Source organism: Macaca nemestrina, chromosome 13 (assembly GCF_043159975.1).
Source record: "Macaca nemestrina isolate mMacNem1 chromosome 13, mMacNem.hap1, whole genome shotgun sequence".
NCBI lineage: Eukaryota > Metazoa > Chordata > Mammalia > Primates > Cercopithecidae > Macaca > Macaca nemestrina.
This window is the reverse complement of record NC_092137.1, coordinates 52,431,024-52,450,868: the sequence shown is the minus strand read 5'-3', so window position 1 is coordinate 52,450,868 and position 19,845 is coordinate 52,431,024. Positions and strand designations below refer to the sequence as shown.

The 19,845-nt window shown below is 36.3% G+C and overlaps 1 long non-coding RNA gene across 1 annotated transcript; it reads left to right on the top strand.

The window, feature by feature from the left end:
* The first annotated feature begins 874 nt into the window (after nucleotides 1–874).
* LOC139358038 (uncharacterized) lies at nucleotides 875–12,933 on the top strand. Its single transcript, XR_011612251.1, has 3 exons — nucleotides 875–1,036; nucleotides 3,791–3,865; nucleotides 12,894–12,933. It is a non-coding gene; the product is annotated as an uncharacterized lncRNA (long non-coding RNA).
* The last annotated feature ends 6,912 nt before the right edge of the window (nucleotides 12,934–19,845 follow it).

Genomic DNA, 19,845 nt, shown 5'->3' with positions numbered 1-19,845 from the left:
ACAGCTTGGCTAAATTACATCAGAGTGAAGTCCAAGATTGGCTAGTCTCATATATGTTTTCATAGATTCAAACAGATTGTCAGCCTCTTACTCTTGAACATGCCACTAAGAATCACCAGAGAGAGTTTAAAACAATAGAATAAATATAAAGCATCTGCAAGGAATCAGAGATTAAACAAGCAACCTCTAAAATAAAAAGTATCATTAATAATCTCACAAGGATAAAAATAAGGCATTTCAATAAACAAGACAAAATACTATTTTTTAAAACTCTTTGAGTAAAAGGAGTCTTGAGAATTAAAAGAAGTATTTATTATAGCAAAAGTAAACAACTCACTAGAAAAGATAAAGTAGAGAAAAGAGAATATATATGGGAAAACATAACAAATAAAAAGGCAATTAGTACATCAGGCCAGGAGATCTAATATCCAAATAATAGAAGTTTCTGTAAGATCTAATAGAGAAAACAAAAGTGTGAAAGCCACACAAAAAAGCATCCAATACCTTTCCCAGAGCTAAAGAACACAGATTTTCATCTTGAAAGGTGCTGCTGATTGCCCAGAGCATTGGATGAAAATAGCCTCACTCCAGATTATATCGTGAAATTTCAAAACACAAGAGATAAAGAGAAAAACAAGCTTTCAGAAAGCAAAAAAACAAAAACATACAACTGATATACAGAGGGTTACAAATTAGGATGAGTGTGAATTTCTCAGCATCACTACTAGAAGTTAGAAATCAATAGGATAATGCCTGTGAAATTCTGAAGGAGTATAATTTCTAATTTAGAATTTGGTATCAATCAAATGTGAAATTAGAGTATGGATTTTTTTCTGAATGTATCAAAATGTATTTTTTTTCAGGAATCTACTCGATGATGTTTCTACCAAAATGAGAAACTAGACCACGCAAGATATGGGGTTCAAGAAACAGAATATTTAAAACAAAAATGACTGCTGGAAACCCACAGGAATACAATGCAGAAAGATATTAAGATAACAGCTGTGCTCTAGGACTTGAGAGCAACCAACCAAAAGTAAGTGAATACAGTGAATGTTTGATGAGTCAAGTGATATTATGAATATTAAGCTTCTTATAATAAACAGTACCAATGCTCACTCTCAAAATTTCCAGGGTCTGTTGTAAGGCAGTCACATCAAACTCTTACATCTGATTCCTCTGTATTTATTGAAGATCTCTATATAACATGTTTTGAACCCTATATTTGCTTTTCCATTTTGGACAATATCTATTAATTTTCCAGTATACTAGGTGGAGTTTTAGTACTTTATCTCCTGTACTTCACACAACATCACAAGTTCATTCATTCTCTTCATATAGCTGAATCCTAATTTTGGTTACATAATATAAACACATCAAGTGTTTATGTTATTATGTATGTAATTATTATTTACAACTGAGCCATACCTTATAATACATTACAGAAGAATTATTTTTAAATTTTATCTAGCATTAATTTTTTTTTCAATTGCTTAACTTTTAAGTACCATTTGTAATTCCACAACAGTCTGTCAACTGCTTAATTCTCCTACCAATAATTTCAGACATGTCAGGTATTTTTTTAACTTCATTGACTGTGAACACTGAAGAATGGTACATGATGATTTTTTTTTAAATATTCAAGACCAGGCCTGGCGGCTCACACCTGTAATCCCAGCATTTTGGGAAACCAAGGCAGGGGGGATCACTTGAGGCCAGGAGTTCAAGACCAACCTGGCCAACATGGCAAAACTCCCATCTCTAGTAAAAATATAAAAATTAGCTGGGTATGGTGGCTGGCACCTGTAATCCCAGGTACTCAGTAGGCTGAGGCACAAGAATCACTTGAACCCTGGAGACAAAAGTTGCAGTGAGCCAACATTACACCCTTGCACTCCAGCCTGGGTGACAGAGTGAGACTCTGTCTCAGAGAAAAAGAGAAAAAAAAAATACATTGAAGATTGATACTAAAATTCCAAGTAATCAATAGGAAATGACTCTGAGTTGTAATTCATTGGTATTTTTAATGTTTGTATACTTTCTATTTTGAAACAATTTTATACTGAAATAAAATTTTCCTCGTCCAAGAATTAATTTATTCATCACATCTTCTTAGACTTCTCAAATCTGTGGCAGCACATCAGCTTTTTCTCCTTTTATACCCGTAACACTTTTGAAGAGTACTGGTCAGTTATTTTATAGGATGCCCTCGGTTTGGGAGCGTCATCATATACACTTCTCCCTGGCAAAAAAATGCTATTTTAGAACCAGAAAAGTTTTTAATTTTTATATTTTAATTATAATTGGACAAATATAGTTGTATCTATGTGTTGGGTAAAAAGCAATGCAGTGATTGAGGTCTACAATGTGGAATAATTAAATCAATCTAATTAGCATACTCATCACAGCAAATGTTTATCTTTTGTAGTGAGAACATTTGAAATTCACTCTCTTAGAGATACTGAAATATAAATATATATAATACCTTTGAATTCACTATATTCATGAGGCTGTGCAATATATCCCTCACGCAAAAAAAAAAAAAAAAAAAAAAAAAAAATCCTCCTAATTGAAGCTTAGGAGCCTTTGATCATGATCTTACCATTGCTCTCAACCCCTCAACCTCTGGTAACCATTATTCTACTCTGTGCTTCTTTGAATTCTATTGTTTTAGATTCCACTTATAAATGAGAACATATTTGTCGTTGTGTTCCTGGCTTATTTTACTTAGCATAATGTTCTGTAATTTCATTCACGTTACTGCAAATGATAAGTTTCTTTTTACTTTTTAAGTCTAAGGTAGTATTCCATTATGTATGGGGTGTGTGTGTGTGTGTGTGTATATATATATCACATTTTTAAATCCATTCCTCTGTTAATGAATGTTTCGGTTGCTTCTGTAACTTGGTAGTTGTGAATAGTGCTGCAGTGAACATGGGAGTGTAGATATCTCTTTGATAATACTAATTTTAAAACTTTTGAGTAAATACCCAGAAAAGGAATTCCTGGATCATATAGAAATTTTTTTAGTTTATTAAGGAGCCTCTATATTGTTTTGCATAATGGATATACTAGTTTACTTTCCTACCCACAGTATATGAGTTACCCTTTCTCCACATCCTTGACACCATTTGTTATCTGTCTTTTAGATAATAGCCCTTTCACACCTGTATAAATGGTCATCTCCTTTGGATATTAAAGTGTATTTCCCTAATAATTAGTGATACTGAACTTCTTTTCTTATAACTTTTGGACAATTTTCTTTTTTTTTTTTTTTTTTTTTTTTTTTAGAAATTTCTATTCAGATCTTCTACCCATTTTTTAAATCTTTTTGGGCCTTATGTTTTTTTGCTTGCTTTACATATTTTGGATATTAACCCCTTATCGGATGCGTGGTTTGCAAATATTTTCTCCCAGTCCATAGGTTGTCTCTTCACTTTGTTAATTTTTTCCTTTGTTGTTGAAAATAATATCTATTTTAAGGTCCATATTAAAATTTGAAGATTATCCTAATAATTTCAAAAGTATGTATTATAGATGTCTTTTAAAATTCAGGATTCAATCAAGAACACATACTGCATTTAATTCTCATGTCTTTTATTTATTTTATTTTTTTTGAGACATAGCCTTTCTCTGTCAACTAGGCTGGAATGCAGTGGCATGATCATGACTTACTGCAGCCTTGACTTCCTGGGCTCAAGTGATCCTCCTGCCTCAGCCTTCTAAGTAGCTGGACCTATAGGTTCACACCACCATGCTCAGCTAATTTTATTTTATCTTGTATTTTTAGAGACAAGGTCTTGCTATGTTGCCCTCAAACTCCTGGCCTCAAGTGATCCTCCTGCCTCAGCTTCCCAGATTACAGGTATGAGCCACTGTGCCTGGTCTGTTGTTATTTTCTAATTACTAAATTCAGCCTAAATATTTTTAGCAAAGTTCTGCATAGAGATACCCTGCCTTTCCAATAAATTACATCAAGAGACACAGAATGTATTCTGTATCAGTTTAATTCCATTATTTATAGTGTTGTTTAATTGCTTGGTTAAGTTATTGTCTATCAGATTTCTCCATTATGAAATCACCTTTCTTCCATTTTATTAGTAATTAATCTGTGGGGTAACTTCGAGAATCTGTGGATATATTTTTTCTTTGCCTGAATCATCAATTGCAAAGTGATTGTAAAATCATGATATTCATTCTATATTATTAGCTGGATTCTTTAGGAAAAAATGATAACCCTTTTAATATTACCACTGTGGATTTGTTTATTCTTGCATTTCTTAAGTAAGTATAGTAATGACTGTACTGGTTTTAAGCCTAACATCCATAAATATTTTTCTTATTTTTACAGAGTTGTATGGCACTTCAGTGTGTGAGTGTGTCATAATTTAGTCAATCAGTCTCTTCAGTACTGGTTTTAAGCTTACAATCTATACAGTCATTATCTCTTTTGATGTTCAAATTATCCCACATTCAGCTAGCAGCAATTCTTTCAAGTAATACCTGCATTATTTTGATGTGTCTCCATGTTATGATTTACCATATACTTTCTTTTTTCTCCTGTACTGTTTTAAATTTTGTTTTCTATCTCTTCTAATGAGTTGTTTATTTTTGCTTTAAATATTTTCTTGTTTATAAACCTAACATGACATTCCAGGATTACCTTGTATTTTCTACACAACCTGGAATCAGCCAGCTCACAAAGGAGTCCTGGTCCCTTTTAGTAGAAAATGGTGTTCGTATTCAAAACCCCAGCTATAGACATTACATAAGCCCATTGTGAATTAGCTATTAGTGATTTGGATACCCATTTGGTATGAAAACTAAAAATATATATAATTATTTAAAAATTATCAATGTATACAGATTAAATTTTATCACTGCATTACTTCCTTGCTTCTCTCCAGTTTTCCTTTACAATAATAAGAACATTGATTTCCAACATCAATGCATTACTTATTATCACCATCCAACAATACACATCCTAATTCCACATTTTGGCTATTGTGAATAATGCTGTAATGAACATGAAATTGCAGATATGTCTTGGAGATATTGTTTTTATTTCCTTTGAATAGGTAGCCAGAAGTGGCATTGATTAATTATATAGCAATTCAATTTTTAATTACTTCCTATAATGTGTATACTAATTTACATTGCCACTATGTACATAGATTATTTTTTCTGTATATCTTAAGCCAACACTTGTTATCATTTTTCTTTTGATTATAGCCGTTGTATCAGTTATGAAATGATATCTCATTCCAGTTTTAACTTGTATTTTCTTTATAATTAGTGAATCTTAAACATTTTTTCATATGTTTGTCGGCTGATTGTATGTCTTCTTTTAAGAGATGTCTATTCCGGTGCTTTGCCCGTTTTTAAATCAGAATATTTGTTTTTAATACTGAGTTGCTTGAATGCTTGCATATTTTAGATATTAACTTTTTATTAGACATATGCTTTGCAAATGTATTCTCCCATTCTGTAAGTTGTCTCTTCATTCTGTTGATTGTCTTTTGCGGTGCAGAAGCTTTTTATCAGATGCAATCCTATTTGTTTATTGTTGCTTTAGTTGCCTCTGCTTTTGGAGTCATATTGAAAAATCATTGCCTAGACCAATGTTGAGAAGGAAGCTTTTTCTCTGTGTTTTCTTTCAGTAGTTTTATACTTTTGGGTCTTATGTGTCTTTCATTCATTTTGAGTTTATTTCTGTGTGTGGTATAATATAAAGATCCAATTTTATTCTTATGCATGTGGATATCTAATATTTCTCACACTATTCAAGAAATTGTCTTTTCCTCATTGTGTGTTATTGAAAATCTTGTCAAAGATCAATTGACTGTAAATGCATGAATTTATTTCTGGGCTCTCTATTTTGTTTCATTAATCTATGTGGCTGTTTTTATGGTAGTACCATTCTGCTTTACTATAGCTTTGTCATATATTTTGAAATCAGATACTTTGGTACCTTCACCTTTGTTATTTTTACTGGAGATTGCCTTGCTTTCAAGATCCTTGTTGGTTTTATAACAATTTTAGAAATTTTTTCTTCTGTTTCTGGGAAAAATTCTTCAGAGTTTTCATAGGAATTGCATTGAATATGTAGATTGCTTTGGATAGTATGGATATTTTAATAATATTACTTCTTGTAGTTCTTGAACATGGAATATATTTCATTTATTTGTGTCATCTGAAATTTTTTTTTAATCAATGTTACATACTTTTACATGTTTGGATATTTTACCTCCTTGGTTAAATTTATGCATAAGTATTTTTTACATGATTGTAAATAAGATTGTTTTCTTTATTGTTTACTGGATCTGTGGGTGTTGCGGGGTGGAGATTGGAAATCTGAGTCTACAATAGTGGACCTGTGTCCTGAATCGATGGGGCCTACGCTGGAACCTAGGGCTGTGGGCATTGACTTGGCACAAAGGCAAGCCCGGAACCTGAGGCTGTCGTAGCTAGCTTGGAGACTGTGTCTGAGAGTAATGGTTTGTTGCCAGGGTTCACTGAGGCGGAACTGGTCCTGTGGTCTGTAGCAAAATTGAGTAATCACTTCACTTCTCTTCCACAGTGCAGACAATCTCTCTTTCTGCAATAGGCTGTGGAGGTTTTGAGGAGCAGTGTCATGGTTAATGTAAAACTGCCCTTCTTACCCTCTTCAAAATATATTTTCTTATTGCTGTGCCACACCCTGGTGTTGTACATAAAATCACACACACATACACATGCAATTTTTAAAACACTATCATAGTTTTTAATTGAGAATAATTTGAGCTTTATGTTGATAGATTTTTAAAATATAATTTGATAGCTGCATATATTATTTGATAGATTTGGTAAAAAGAAAACATACTTGTCTATGTTTAAACTTACATTTCCACATTAATTTAAATGCTACCTGGCTCTCTTTGGCTTCCTCTGAAGGCTTGATAACTGTAATAACTGACATGAGAAACTATCAAGCAGATACTGTGTTCCATTTTTCAATTATCTTTCCAAATATGCTGACCTCTTTTTTTCTCTTTTTGTTCCCTCCTGTTGAGTTGACAGTGATCAATACCCTTCATTTTACTTATATTAATTTTCAGTGCAAGTTTCTGTCACTGATAATTGAATCCCTTCATCAATATGACCATGTATCTTGGCTACTCTCAAGAGATTACTATGGAGGGTACTTCAGTTTTTAGTTTGAGTGTTGCAAAGTCAAGTTTCATAGCATCAGGTATTTTCACAGATTTTGATCCACTGGTTTTCTAAGCAAGTGAGATGCTTTCTAAATAGAAGTATTTTCAGATACCAAATCAGTAAATCAGATAAAAATGAGAAGTTTTAGTAAAAACCCTTAAATGTGTAAAGGAATTATAGATTAAATTATTATTCATTCATTATGACGTCCATCCAAAATATTATTAAAGTACTCCATAGAACTCCTATGATTCTGCATAGCATAGACTGAATATATTATTAATCTTCTGTTAAATTAACAACATACTGATGTCCAGACATCTTAAATGATTTATACATTGTTACAGTGCCAATGACAGTTTTGGGACTAAAATCAAGCCCTTTGAATACCTGTGAAATAAATTTTCACTATCTCCCACTCTTTTGTGGTATTTGAGAGGTATGTGAACAATTTACATTTACCAGTAAAAGCCATATAAATAGTTCTGTATCATTATCCCATGCAAAAATTATAATTTATAAATGGCTAATTAAGTATTTTAACAATTGCAGATTTCAAAGAGAAAATGAGTTTATAGGGATAAATGAAAAAATTATTATTATTTTTTGAGACAGAGTCTCACTCTGTTGCCCAGGTTAGAGTGCAGTGGCTCAATCTCAGCTCACTGCAACCTCCACATCCCAGGTTCAAGCAGTTCTCATGCCTCAGCCTCCCAAGTAGCTGGGACTACAGGTGCCTGCCACCACGCCTGGCTAATTTTTATATTTTTAGTAGAAATGGGGTTTGCCGTATTGGCCAGGCTGGTCTCGAACTCCTGACCTCAGGTGATCTGCCCACCTCAGCCTCCCAAAGTGCTGGGATTAGAGGTATGGGCCACTGTGCCTGGCCAAAAAAATTCTTAATTTGAGGAAAAGCAAGCATTAAGATAGGAAAAATCATTTATTACAGTTTGGAATTATAACTTAATAATTATATAGCTAATGTGGCACTGCCTGATTTAAATACCTAGAGAATTAAAACTTAAATAACAACTAGGAATGAACTGTGTGCATTTCTAATTCCATTTATTAGTTTTGAATCCTATTTATAGAGTTTAGTTGGATGTCTCATTATTTTGTGAACAGCAGGAGTCTGGGTAATCCCAACCCCCTTAGGCAATGTTGGAACTTCTTATCTATTATCACACCATTTGATGCGGTTTGGCTGTGTCCCCACCCACAATCTCATTTTGAATTATAATCCCCATAATACCCACATATCAAGGTTGGCACCAGGTGAAGGTAACTGGATCATGGGGGCAGTTTTCCCCATGCTGTTCTCATGATAATGAGTGAGTCTCGTAAGATCTGATGGTTTTACAAGCATCTGGCATTTCCCCTGTTTACACTCACTCTGTACTGCCACCCAGTGAAGAAGGTACCCATTTCTCCTTTGTATTCTGCTATGATTGTAAGTTTCCTGGGGCCTCCCCAGCAATGCAGAACTGTGAGTCAACTAAACTTCTTTTGTTTATAAATTACTCGTCTCGGGTATGTCTTCACAGCAGTGAGAGAATGAACTATACCGTAAATTGGTACTGAGGTAGTGGGGCAGTGCTGTGAACATACCCAAAACTATGGAAGCCTCTTTGGAACTGGGTAACAGTCAGAGGTTGGAAACAGTTTGGAGGTCTCAGAAGAAGACAGGAAGAAGTAGGAAAAATTGGAACTTCCTAGAGACTTGTTGAATGGTTTTGTCCAAAATGCTGCCAGTGATGTAAACAATGAAGTTCAGGCTGTGGTGGGCTCAAGATAGAAATGAAGAACATCTTGGGAACTGAAGCAAAGGTAACTCTTGCTATGCTTTAGCAAAGAGACTGGCAGCATTTTGCCCCTGCCCTAGAGATCTGTAGAACTTTTAAGTTGAGAGTGATGATTTAGCATATCTGGTGGGAAAAGTTTCTAAGCAGCAAAGCATTCAAGAAGAAGCAGAGCATAAGACTTTGGAAAATTTGCAGCTGGACCATGCAATAGAAAAGACAAACCCATTTTCTGGGGAGAAATTGAAGCCTGTTGCCTAAATTTGCATAAGTAAGGAGAAGTTGAATGTTAATTACTACGACAGGGGGAAAATGTCTCCAGAGCATGTGAGAGACCTTCATGGCAGCCCCTCCCATCATAGACCTGGAGGTCTAGGTGGGCAAAATGGCTGCATGGGCCAGGCACAGTGCCCCCTGCTATGTGCAGCCTTTGGACATGGTGCCCTGCATCCCAGCTGCTCCAGCTCCAGCAGTGGCTGAAAGGGGTCAAGGTACAGTTCAGGGCATTGCTTCAGAGGGTGTAAGCCCCAAGCATTGGTGGCTTTCATGTGGTGTTGAGCCTGCAATGCACAGAAGTCAAGAACTGAGGTTTGGGAACCTCTGCCTTGATTTCAGAAGATGTATGAAAATGCCTGGATGTTCAGGTAGAAGTTTGCTATAGGGGGTGGGGTCCTCATGGTGAACCTCTGCTGGGGCAGTACAGAAGGGAAGTGTGGGGTTGGAGACCCCACAGAGAATCCTGACAGGGGTACTATCTAGTGGAACTGTGAGAAGAGGACCACCATCCTTCTGACTCCAGAAGACTAGATTCACCAAACCTTGCACCGTGTGCCTGGAAAAGTTGTAGACACTCAACACCAGTCTGTGAAAGCAGCCAGAAGGGGAGCTATACCCTGCAAAGCCAGAGGTGGAGCTGCCCAATACCATGGGAGCCCACTTCCTGCATCAGTGTGATCTGGATGTGAGACATGGAGTCAAAGGAGATTATTTTGGAGCTTTAAGATTTCACTGCCCCACTAGATTTTGGATTTGCACAGGCCTGTAGCGCCTTTGTTTTGGACAATTTTCCCCACTTGAAATGGGCATATTTATACAATGCCTATACCCCCATTGTATCTAGAAAGTAGCTAACTTGTTTTTGATTTTACAGGCTCATAGGCAAAAGGGACTTACCTTGTTTCAGATGAGACTTTGGGCTTTTGGGTTAGTGCTGGAATTAATTAAGATTTGAGGAACTGTTGGAAGGGCATTATTATGTTTTGAAATGTGAGGAGACAAGATTTGGGAAGGGTTGAAGCAGTATATGGTTGGCTGTGTCCCCACCCAGAATCTCATTTGAATTGTAATCCTCATTATCCCCATACTCCCCACATGTCAAGGGTAGGACCAGGACCAGGTGGAGGTAATTTGATCATGGGGGTGGTTTCCCCCATGTGATTTTTTTGATAATGAGTGTCCTATGAGATCTGATGGTTTAATAAGTGTCTGGCATTTCCCTTGCTTGCATTCACTTCTTCCTGCCACCTGGTGAAGAGCCTTCCACCATGAATATAAGTTTTCTGAGGCCTCTCAAGCAATGCAGAACCGTGAGTTAATTAAAACTCTTTCCTTTATAAATCACCCATCTCAGGTATTTCTTCAAAACAGTGTGAGAATGGGCTAATACACCATTAGAATGCACATCTTTTGAGAAGCTTTGTATTTTACAATATCTTGTCCCTACAAAATGATCAATTTTCAAAATGTTCACTGCCTTTAATTACATAGGAATTTTTCAATATAGTAGAAGAGATTTTTTTAAAATCAAAAAAATCTTATGCAGTGGGTGACTATACCTGCTAATTTGCCTTAGACTGCCCTGGCTTTTGTCTGTTTTCCAGTTATAATCATTAATAGCAGCCCCTTTTATGCTAAAGGAGTTCTTATGGAAAACAAGTTATATTGTCATTCTCTATATGCCAGCTGTATTAGTCCATTTTCATGCTGCTGATAAAGACATGCCCAAGACTGGACAATTTACAAAAGAAAGAGGTTTAATGGACTTACAGTTCCATGTGGCTGGGGAAGCCTCACAATCATGGCAGAAGGCAAGGAGGAGCAAGTCTCATCTTACATGGATGGCAGCAGACAAGGGATAATGAGAAAGATGCAAAAGCAGAAACCCTTGATAAAATCATCAGATCTTAGTGAGACTTACTCACTACCAAGAGAAGAGTGAGTACGGGGAAAACTGCCCATATGATTCTATTATCTCCCACTGGTCCCTCTCACAACATGTGGGAATTATGGGAGTAAAATTAAGATTAGATTTTTGTGGGGACACAGAGACAAACCATATCATTCTGCCCCTGACCCCTCCCTGGCTCATCTCATGTCCTCACATTTCAAAACCAATCATGCCTTCCAAACAGTCCCCCAGAGTCTTAATTCATTTCAGCATTAACCACAATGTCCACAGTCCAAAGTGTCATCTGAGACAAGGCAAGTCCCTTCTGCCTATGAGCCTGTAAAATCAAAAGCAAACTAGTTAATTCCTGGTACAGTGGGGTTACAGGTATTGGGTAAATACAACCATTCCAAATGGGAGAAATTGGCAAAAACAAAGGGGTTACAGTGACCATGCAAGCCAGAAATCCAGCACGGCAGTCAAATTTTAAAACTCCAAAATGATCTCCTTTGACTCCAGGTATCACATCCACGTCATGCTGATGCAAGAGGTACGTTCCCATGGTCTTGGGCAGCTCCACCCCTGTGGCTTTGCAGAGTAAAGCCTCCCTCCTGGCTGCTTTCATGGGCTGGCATTGAGTGTCTGCAGCTTTTCTAGGCACATGGTGCAAGCTGTCAGTCAATCTACTATTACGGAGTCTGCATAATGGTGGCCCTCTTCTCACAGCACCACTGGGTGGTACCCCAGTAGGGACCTTGTGTGGGGGCTCCAACTCCACATTTCCCTTCTGCTTTGCCTTAGCAGATGTGCTCTTTGAGACCCCCACTCCTGCAGCAAATTTTTGGCTGGGCAGCCAGGCATTTCCATACATCTACTGAAATCTAGATGGAGGTTCCCAAACCCCAATTCTTGACCTCTGTGCACTTGCAGGCTCAACATCCCATGGAAACTACCAAGGCCTGGGGCTTGTGCCCTCTGAAGCCACAGCCAGAGCTCTACATTAGCCACTTTCAGCCAGCTGGAGTGGCTGGGACACAGAGCAACAAGTCCCTAGACAGCACACAGTACGGGGACCCTGGGCCCTGCCCACAAAACCAGATGGGAGAGGCTGTCACAAAGGTCTCTGCTATGGCCTGGCACATTTTCCCCATTGTCTTGGAGATTAACATTCAGTTCTGCGATACTTATGCAAGTATATGCATCTGGCTTGAATTTCTCCTCAGAAAATGGGATTTTCTTTTCTATTGCATTATCATGCTGCAAATTTTCTGAACTTTTATTCTCTGCTTCCCTTTTAAAACTGAATGCCTTTAACAGTACCCAAGTCACCTCTTGAATGCTTTACTGCTTAGAAATTTCTTCCGCCAGATATCCTAAATCATCTCTCTCAAGTTCAAAGTTTCACAAATCTCTAGGGCAGGGGCAAAATGCCGCCAATCTCTTTGCTAAAACATAACAAGAGTAACCTTTGCTCGAATTCCCAACAAGTTCCTCATCTCCATCTGAGACTAACTCAGCCTGGATTTCATTGTCCATATCATTATCAGTATTTTTATCAAAGTCATTTAGCAAGTCTCTAGGAAGTTCCAAACTTTCCCACATTTTCCTGTCTTCTTCTGAGCCTTCCAAACTGTTCCAACTTCTGCCTGTTACCCAGTTCCAAAGTCACTGCCACATTTTTGAGTATCTTCTCAGCAATGCCCCACTCTAATTGTACCAATTTACTGTTTTAGCTCATTTTCACACTGCTGATAAAGACCTATCTGAGACTGGGCAGTTTACAAAAGAAAGGTTTAATTGGACTTACAGTTCCACATGGCTGGAGAAGCCTCACAATCATGGCAGAAGGCAAGGAGGAGCAAGTCCTGTGTTACATGGATGGCAGCAGGCAAAGAGAGAATGAGGAAGATGCAAAAGCAGAAAGCCCAGGTAAAACCATGAGATCTCAGTGAGACTTATTCACTGTCATGAGAACAGCATTGGGAAAACTGCTCCATGATTCAGTTATCTCCCACTGGGTCCCTCCTGTAACATGTGGGAATTGTGGGAGCTACAGTTCAAGATGAGATTTGGGTGGGGACACAGAGACAAAACATCTCACCAGCTCAGATCTTTTTTTCTTTCTTTCTTTTGAGACAGAGCATCATCTCTCACGCAGGCTGGCTGCAGTATAGTGGCATGCTCACAACTCACTGCAGTCTGAACTTCTTGGGCTCAGGTGATTCTCCCACCTCAGCCTCCCAAGTAGCTGGGACTACAGGCATGCAACAACACACCTGCTCATTTTTTGTAGATACCAGATTTTGCCATGTTGCCCAGGCTGGTCTTGAACTCCTGATTTGCCCACCTTGGCCTCTCGAAGTGCTGAGATTACAGGTGTGAGGCACCATGCCCAGCCTAGATCTTTTTAAACTCATTTGCCACTGAAATTTTTCACGATTATTTTGTACTACTTATCACTAAAGAAACCAACTCTGAGTGGACTCTGCTCAAATGCTGTCACAGCAATCAACTTCACCTGGAGAACCCCAGCAGTGCCTCATCTTAAGCCTTTGTCTTGTAACTTTTATCTCCCTCCCTGAGGTTTTGCTGTTGCTTGTAATGTGTACAGTTCCATAAGATCGGAATGACACTCACATATGTACAACACAGAAGCACTGGGGAATTAATACCTGTGGGGGAAACCTTTGATCAGTGGAAAGAAGATCAGAAGGATAAATTATTCTCTTTTATCTTTATGGCTGGACTTCCTGTGGTATAGCATTTCTTAAAAGTTTCAAGGAAATTCTGTAATATCGAGTAATCATATGAATTGATTCTAAGTCATAGTCAGCCATTAATAAACCCACATACTTACATTTTCTTCTTGACTCATTCTCCTTTCCTCTCACTTTTGACTTCTAGGAATTGCATTCCTCAATTGAGAGGCAAAATACAGGTTTTCATCTGAGGCTCTGCTTTTTGGGGGAACATACATGACTGCGAGTTATAATCTACAGGAAAGTAATAGCATAAACGAGACAATATAAATTTATTTCTGCCATCAGGTAAGACTCATTAACAACAAAGACTGTGATTTATTCTGGCATATGTTGATAAGTGTGCATGTATGAAATGGATGTAACTTCATAATTATTGTCTTCACATAAAATGGTTTTGAGTACCTACCACATGGAAGGTAAGTTATTTTAGAATAGTAAATGTAGAAGGGAAAATAACTATTGAGTGTCGACAATATGTCAAATATTGTGATAGATGTTTACACATATGTGGCTACTTGCATTTCTGTGTAATAGATTCTCTGCGAATTGGAGGAATTAAGTAAATGGTTTCAGCTAATATAATTTGTGGTAGATTGTATTTTTCTCAAAATCCTTATTTTTCTGTCTTATATTTTCCTTGATATGAGTAAATTGTACTTTCTAGATGTGTTGACACCACATCTGGCCATTTGTCTTGATTAATCTAATGAAATGTGAGAGTCAGTAACAAGTGTTACTTATGAAGAAAATAGAGCCTGCAGAAGGTTTCCCATGCACAACTTCTCTCTTATGCAACTTCTCTCTTATGCACCATCTACATGGAACAAATTCACAGTTCACCCAGAATGAATGTATAGTGGAATCTGGATTAAACCTTTGTTCTTGTTAGCCAGTGAGAATTTTAGGCTGTTTGTATTGCATTCTAACAACTATTCTCTTCTGTATTCAGTTAATAATGGTAGTGCAAACATGCAAATGTTTAAGTTTTAAAATGAAAAGGATAGAATAAATGTCCTGTTCTCAAATGATACAGAATATCACTAGGGATATAGAACCACAAATATAAACTGTAAAGAATAGTATTAAGAAAACCATACAAAATCCCATGTAAGAAAAATAGTCAACAGTTATTAAAGGATATTATAGGAAAGGATATTATAGGAAAAGTGATTTTTTTTAACCTGCACTTCCACTTTATTTTTTGATGTGTTATTTCTTCTTCTCTATATCCTGAACTTACAGTATTTTATTTTATACATTTATTTTATAAATAAGCCAGCACATTCTTCATTTGTATCTATTTTTTATTGACTACATGCACTTACTATACTCACTATACTAAGTATATATATATACACACACACACACACGTATATGTACATACATATACATACAAATATGAGTTAAAAGTACTGAACCACCCTTTTGACTTGAAACTCTAGATGGTTGTGCTTTTGCTATAGCAACTTAAAATCTAGTTGTGTATTGAAGAATCATAATTTTGGTTGCTAGAAAAAGAAACCTTCACTAAGTACAAATATAAAATATTTTATGAAATTGAGGCCTTGCCAAAGCCAGGCAAAGGCAAGCTTGGACAAACAGTTGAATTTGAAATTGTTCTCAGGCAAAAAGATCTTGGATATTCTATATAGTTTATTGACAGTTTATAAAGCTGATTGGTTACATTAATTAGATTGGTGAACTACAGGAAATAACCTAAGTTTTATTGTGATACTCTGAAGTTGACAGTTTGGGACCTTCAGACAATCACTTCACTATTAGACAAGATGGCCTATCTTTGGAATCAAAGTCAAAGGAGCTAATGTAAAATTGAATAGATTACACACAAAATATTCTCAGCTATAGAGTTCTTTACAGACCTAGGTACCATTTCTAGGAAAACTTTTATTTTTAGTAGAGACGGGGTTTCCACATGTTGGCCAGGATAGTCTCGATCTCCTGACCTCGTGATCCACCCACCTCGGCCTCCCAAAGTGCTGGGATTACAGGTGTGAGCCACTGTGCCCATCCTGGAAAACTTTTAAATGGAGCGTAATATCACTGGAAACATTAGTTCAAAAGCTTTAGATACATTTTCCTAGAATGCTTTTTCCTGTACAGTTTAGACTGGGAAAAAATAAAGGAAAACCAGCTCATAACTACAAAATAAATGAGATATTTTAAATCCTTTTGATTATTATGGAATGTTACATTCTCTAAAATATGGGAGCTCTACAGAAGCATGGTCAAGATAGGAACTTACTTACACTAGAATCCCAGAAAATAGACACTTTTTCAAGATGACAAAATGCGTTTGATAGAAGGACAGAGGAGGAAAATAGTCAAATTCCAACAATAGTCTATCATAATTCTCTGTAAGCTCTGATTTGCAACCTATACACATTCAAGTTGACTCTGCTTATATATCCTAATATGTGCATCATAACCCATTGAGTGTTACCCTAATAATTCTCAGTTACTCATGTTAAAAGAAAAACTTCAGCAGAATTAAATTTAAAGGAGTTTAATTGAGGAATGAACAATTCTAAAATCAGGCATCCCCCAGGGTCACAGCAGATTCTACTGTGTTATATAATTTGACATTATATAATGTCAAATAATCCTGTTTACTTGTCTTTTGAATGCTTCGGGGCCATCTGTAGCATCTCAAAGTTACAGGTTAGAAAAGACAATTTTGAAGCTGAAATTTGATTTTGGGAAGCCTATCAAATAGGTTAAAGGTTTAAAACACTTGATATTATGAAATAGAATTCCAGATTTCCATAAGTCATTCATTTCACCAAAATGATAACTCAAAAAATTTTTAAAGGCAAACACCTTTACTGATTGATAGAGGGAAGACTTAGCTTTCCAAACAATCTGTCTCTTGCCTTTACTTTCTTGTTTCAGTAATTTATTAAAAAGGCAAAAAAAAATCTTTCATTATCCTTTAATATTACATGAAAATCTTCTTCAAGAGATAAAACCAAATTTCACCCTTGCATTAATGTTCTAGTAACATCAAGCCAATTTTTAACAAAACCTTATAGATGAATGTATCAATCTTCATTGGCTTGACCATAAGGTTGAGATTCTCATAAACCTTTTATAACCCTTTATAGTTTTTGTGAAAGAGCAGATCAGTGCTCTATAAAAACCTATTGTGCTTTTATTCGAGTGTTAAACTTATTAAAACTTAATACCCCTTCAATGTTAACCAATGTCCACACAGAATTTCTTTTTCCAAGATTAATTTTTTACACACTTTCCACAACTTGTTCAAACCTTTAGCTTTATGTTACTAATTTTAAACAACCTTTTAGTTCTCTAAACCAGGCAAAAATGTACATTCCCATGCATTCTTATAATCTTTTACCAAAACATATTTAACTTCCCTCACATACCTTGCATGTAAAACTGTGTTTTCAGTAGTCTCAGTTACATGTTATAATGGTATCTCTTAGAAACTTATAGTTTTGGTACACAAATATTCTTTCACAACTTAGACCATCTACAACATGCTTGGACTTTCTGACTTGACCTAAGCATCCCTCTTTTTAAACAACTGGTTATTTTATTTTAGAACAAGAATTTGCAATACAAGATACTTTTTTATATAAAATCCCTTTTCTTTATTGTCTGCATTTCATAGCTAGGGGGCATGTCCTCAGGCCTTATTTAAATCTAATTCTCCAAAATAAATTAAACAGTTTTTTAAAGTCAAAGAAGAAGTTTATGATCTTAAAGCATTGAGCAAACCTAATACCTGACCTGCATAACTGAGACCAAATATTTTTATTTTGCCGATTATCTTTAAAGCTGTTTTTATTTCCCAAGTTTAACTAAAGGTACATGAACTAAAAGACATTACCATTTCTATTTAAAAAAAAAAATGGATTTTAGCACATACTTTTCTTTAAGCCAATTAGAGCTTTTTTATATAAATATTACACACACAACACATATATTACTACAGACAGAAAAAGATCCAGTAGCTGTAAGATTTTTTCGTTTAACAGTTTCTAAGTTTCTTAATTGGATTACTGGCTTTAGCATGGAGCCCTTCAAGAAATGACTAGGAAAACATACAGTTTCTAAAGCCTAATAAGCAGGCACAACTGGAAGGCAAAACAGATTATGAGAGGGATCTATCCACTTTTAATTCTTGGGGTTCCATGAGGAAAACAGAAGTGGTTTTTTTGGTTGTTGTTGTTTGTTTGTTTTTTCCCCCAAATATGGTCAATGGAGCCTTGTCTGTTTTCCAAAGGAGTCCCAGGCTATCAGAAGTTATTTTAGGGCCTCTCATGTGTGCATTTAGAGTGGCAAGACAAAATGGAGAAAAATAATTCAGTCAACTGAAAAGAAAAAACCTTTTTTCCAGCAAAAAAAAAGAACAATGGAGAGAAAAGACATAAAGGCCTTTTAAATATATTTGTAGCTTGGATATCCACTTTTAATTAAGCTGAGTTGTAACCATAGCACTCCCTTTAAAAAAAAAAAAAAAAAGTACTTTAAAATTTCTTATTACCCAACTTTAGCCACAGCCAATATTTCTGGCTTTTAAACTTTAGCAAAAGTTACCTCACAGGTGAAACCAACAAGCCTCAACTAAGGTTATGAGTTAATCATGAGTGTATGAGGTATTTTCAAGTAAGTGGTAATCTGTTTTTACAAAATCTAGAATCTTTAATGGTAGCTCAGAGAAAGTAAGATTTAAGAAGGGAAACTAGAAGTTGTTCATGAATGGGAAGAAGCCTTTACAAATGGTAAAGGTCACACAGGTATTTATTAAACCAAAGGACTCATTTCCTAAGCCAAGATCGAACCCAGGCTGCCACTGTGAAAGGACAAAAGGCTAGCAACTGAGCTACAGCACTGGGCAGTATCTATTGCCCTTCCCAGAAGGAGTCTAGAGTAGTTAATTTTCAGGTTACAAAGGCTTTTACCTACTCAAGATAATTTTTAGAGCTAACTGTAACTTGTGTCCTAAAATTGTTGTTCCTTGGGAAGCAGAGATGAAGAGAAATTACCACCACACAGTTATAAGGTCAAGCTCCCAATGACATAATACAACATGGAGACCTCATTCAGGTTTTTTGTTTGTTTCAGGGACCTGCAGAAATTTGTTATGGACCAGCTTGCTGGACTGTCTTGAGCAGCAAGCTTATGGGGTCATAAACTCATGTTCTATCCTAAGGTACCCCCAACACAGAAAAACAAATTCACAGCACAAAATACACCAGACTCACTATAGCTTAAGACTAGCCTCAGAATTCTTATCTTTCATTAATTATAACTTTGCAGAGGATATAAATAGTTATTTTTACCATTCATTCAACTGGTTGGAACAGAGAGGGACCAGAAGTCTGACTGGTAAGATTCTTACCCTTCTGCTGACATACTAGGCTTCTGGGTTCTTTTCCCTGAGGTATCCTAGTGACCCTGCTCACCACACTACAGCCCTGGGGTACAAGCCACAAAACAAAAGAAAATCTTTGCTTTTTTTAAATGCACTTCCATGCATTGTTGTCCATTTGGAATGTTCTACTGTAAGTTATCTTTAGTAAGATTTCGCCATTTCTGTAAGACTTTGCTGCCTCCAGGGTCTAGTATATAAGCTGGAAGGAACTCACTTTTTTCTGAAATTAAGAATCAATTTTTACCTAAAATATTGGCTTTGCTCTTGGGTTCCCTGGATTAACTTAACCTATGATTTTTTTCCTAGAAAAAATGCAAGAAAAATAAAACAAAGTGGTAGAATACAAAAATCCCCATGACTTTCCAAAAGCCAAATTTTACAAACACGGCAATATTACAATTTACTACCAGTTTCTTTCTGACCTAGTCAGATGTAAGATGCCTCTGGATCCAAGCCATTTAATTATTGAATCAGATCTCATCCTGGCCCAGTCTAGTTTCTCTT